The 4,277-nt window shown below is 30.4% G+C and overlaps 1 pseudogene; it reads right to left on the bottom strand.

Moving 5' to 3' along the window:
• Positions 1–2,476: 2,476 nt before the first annotated feature.
• On the bottom strand, positions 2,477–4,183 carry LOC114756503 (heme oxygenase 1, chloroplastic-like; annotated as a pseudogene).
• Between the last annotated feature and the right edge of the window lie 94 nt (positions 4,184–4,277).

Below are 4,277 nucleotides of genomic sequence, written 5' to 3'. Positions count from 1 at the left end.
ATGTAAGAACCAATAGAAAGGCCCGTTTCGATTTTAAATATAATTTGTAATTTGGTTAATTTAGATTTATATAGCAAAATTAATTCAGGTGCATGCTGATATTGATGGACAAAACAGATTTGCCGCTCCATGAAATCTCTCTTCTGACTTAAAATCATGATGTAACGTGTATTTCCTGCTCCAATCATGGAATAGATGAAATAAATAAAAAATAAATAAATAAATTTTATTCAAAAATAAAAGAAAAAATAGCACAAAAATAACACTTAAACCTGAAATTCCCAATTATGGTTACTTGAATAAGCAAAATCCCAATTTAGGTGTAAATGACTAATTTGGGATTTGTAAATTTGCTGAAATGATCATATTGTCTTTTTTTTAATTGTTTTTTAAAAACCAAATCCTCTTACTGGTTGGCTGGTCACCAGAGCTCTAGTGTCGACGACAATCACCATCACCAATGATTGGTCGTTGGAGCTCTAGTGACCGGCAACTTTTTTTTTTTTTTTGAAAATTTGTACAATTTCAATAACATGTTTAATAAGTTTTGTAATGCTATTAACAATTTCGGTATAGCAGTTAGCAACAGGTTTTTTAAAAAAATTCAAAAAGTAGCATTTTTACAACTTTAGTAATACCATTGACAAGTTCGCTATGGTATTTAATAATAGATTTTTTAAGAAATTCAAATTCAAAAAGTAGCATTTTTAACAAGTTCAACATAGTAGTTAACAACAAGTTTTTCAAGAAATTCAAAAAGTAACATTTTTACACCTTTAGTAACACCATTAACTAGTTTCATAGCTCTATTAACAAGTTCGGTATAGCATTTAATAATAGATTTTCTGAGAAATTCAAATTTAAAAAGTAGCATTTTTAACAAGTTCAATATAACAGTTAACAAGTTTTTCAGGAAATTTAAAAATTAGTATTTTTGCAACTTTAGTAATATCGCTAACAAGTTCCGTAACTCTATTAACAAGTTCAGTATAGTATTTAAAAACATATTTTTTGAGAAATTCAAATTTAAAAAGTAGCATTTTTAACAAGTTCAATATAGCAGTTAATAATATATTTTCTACGAAATTTATAAAATAGCATTTTTACAATTTCAGTAATGTCGTTAACAAATTCCGTAACTCTATTAACAAGTTTGGTATAGCATTTAACAACAGATTTTCTGAGAAATTCAACAAGTAGCATTTTTGTAACTTCAATAACATGGTTAATGTTTTTAATATTAGCTCTCTATAAATGTTGTACAACAAAATTTTTTCACTTGTTAGGCAACCATTATGGTTATAAGAGTTATTAATATCACTAATGACTTATTAACCACTTTACTAAAGTTATAAAAAAAAAAAACCACTTTTTGAATTTTTTAGAAAACCTCCTGTTAAATGTTATACCAAACTTGTTAATAGAGTTATGAAACTTGTTAACAGCATTACTAAAGTTATAAAAATATTACATTTTGAATTTCCTAAAAAACCTATTGTTAACTACTATACTGAACTTGTTAATAATGTTATAGAATTTGTTAACTATATTACTTAAGTTGTAAAAATTTTCAAAAAAAAAAAAAGTTGCCGACCACTGAAATTCTGACAACTAGTTGTCAGCCGGCACTAGAGCTCTGGTGATTGCGGCCACTTGAGCTCTAGCAGCCGCTGCCAACACCGAAGCTCCAATGACTTGCCAATTAGTCAGGGTATTTGGTTTTTTAAAAACAATAAAAAAAAAGATAATATGTTCATTTCAACAAATTTACAAATTCCATATTGGTTACTTGTACCTAAATTGAGATTTTACTTGTTCAAGTGACCATTTTAGGATTTTGAAGTTTAAATGTTATTTTTGTGTCATTTTCCCAAAATAAAATCCTACTAGAAGTGTCCAGTTCATCCTTCTCATAAGCCATCATCAACTATTAATTGGTTTCTCTTACAAATTTACAAATTATAAGTATAGAAATTAATACCTATATTGAATAAATTATAAGAACCCAACAGAAATTTTAAAAACACTACAAGAACTAAATTAAAAATAAAGTGAAAATCATGAGGACATGCATATTAATTTTACTAGTTGAAAATAAAATTTACATATTCAAGAAAGAGCTAACAACGTGCATGATTACAAATATATAGCAACTTCATGAATTGGACCGGGATAAAAACACAACTTTATGAATTGATAATAATATACTACATCTGGTCTTTAATATAAGACCTTGTTTAACTTTTATTTTGGTTCTAAATATAAAACCCTAATCCATTTTGTCTCTTATATTTATATATATTTTTTCTAATATAGTCTTATTAACAATAATAGTTCTAGTTAATACACTTGATTAGTAAAGACATTTAAAGAAATACAACACATATTTATTACAAATAACTAATTTAACTTTTTTTTCTTAATCTTTTCAAATTAGTCAACTAATTCTTATAATTAGGACCGGAGGTAGTACTACTTTCAATGCCTAATATAAAATTTAATTTGTGGTTTAAACTGAACTACAAATTTGCTTGTCCCACAATGTTCCAAGGTTTTGCCATTATTTACACAATAATTACACAAATAGCAAATAGAGAAATATCATCATGATACTAATATCAGACGCAGAACTTCGCCTGAAAGCTTGAATGATTTCTCAGTTTCTTCCAAACAATGATTCTTTTCTTCTCGGGTCCATCCCTGACGAAAACCATTGAGCAAACTATTTACAATGTCGACTTGAATTAATACCCCGTAAGCAGATTTAAATAAAGAAGAAAATAAGCTTTGTACTAAAATACTCCATTTTATGTCATATTTTATTATTGTTGACACCCAGTGAACTTATAGAACAACAACCTATGGGTAAGCAGGTAAAGATTCATGATACAAGAAACTCACTTCTGTAACTTTATTCAACTTCTCCCTCACATTTCGTAACAGTTGGGAAGTTGGCCCTCCCATTTATAGAACTCCAACACTTTGTTGTTTAGTATCTTCTCAGCTACCTGCAGGTTACTAAAAACTAAGAAATGGGAATAATGCCCTGACTATAGCAGGATAACACCAAAGCATTGACTATAAAATCGTGGAAATAAAAAGCCTAAAACATCATAAAGATATATCGTTATGAGAAGAATCAACACTGATGTGAGTTCCATTGTTGCTGGAAATCAAAACATACTCAGCCAAAACCAAAACACGTGGCTAGCCACACAAGGAAAATGCTGGATGGTGATTCATTCTTAACAACACAGATGAATAAGGAATCTAATTGTTCAATTCTTTCACACTAAGTTGAGTTAGGCAAGCATAGTAAGAAGGTAGTAAAGCAGACCATGAATAGTAAATTTGCTGCGAAACTGTAAAAAGGACTGCATATTGACAGTTAGACGGTTATCCTTACTGTTGTCCAATGTAAAACTTTGCGCATGAATCCATATAACATGTGGAAGAAGTTATGTTCCAACTCACATTTTCAAATCTTCCTCATTCTTTCAAATTAAGAATCATGTCTAATGTGTAACAATCGTAGTGATGATCATGAAGACTTTACGCTAAAGGAGATGGACTAAAGAACCACAGTTACGTTCCTACTTCATTTCCAAATCATCCTCGTTCTTTCATATTCAGAATCATGTCTATCGTGTAACAATCGAAGTAATGATCATGAAGAATTTATGCTAAAGGAGATGGACTAAAGAACCAGTTATGTTTCTACTTCATCTTCAAATCTTCATCGTTCTTCCATACGCAGAATCATGTCTAACGGGTAACAATCGAAGTAATGATTATGAAGACTAAAGAAGATGGACCAAAGAACCATTTCAAAATGCTATAGACATGCCAATCCACGAGTGAGACTTCTAAACCAGTTAGTTTTTGTTAAATCATCATGACAGACAATGAACCTCTAGCGAAAATTTTCATGTAAATGATCAGTTACCTTCTTCCCGATCATCCTACCACCAGCAGAATGGGCAAAGTATATGTTGTAGAAGTGGCAAATAAAGGCCTGGGGATCCTTTGCGGATGAATCCGTAAGATACTGTGCATAGGTCAGACCAGGTGAAGAAGGCTCCGGAATGGTATGACCTTGATCCCTGAACCATTCCAGATCTTTTGCCAAGTTTGCAGACCTTTCCAATCCTGTATTTCTGAATTCAGCATCTACAGAAACAAACTAAGAATTTCATCATCTAGCCACAAGAACTGACAACATAAAATATCACAAGAACATTTACACATTATGAACATCAAGGAACACCAACTTACGA

This window comes from Neltuma alba, unplaced genomic scaffold, assembly GCF_004799145.2.
Source record: "Neltuma alba isolate B1F8T4 unplaced genomic scaffold, ASM479914v2 tig00010418_pilon, whole genome shotgun sequence".
NCBI classification, from domain to species: domain Eukaryota; kingdom Viridiplantae; phylum Streptophyta; class Magnoliopsida; order Fabales; family Fabaceae; genus Neltuma; species Neltuma alba.
The sequence above is the reverse complement of the archived record's forward strand: the minus strand, read 5'-3'. Positions and strand labels throughout refer to the sequence as shown.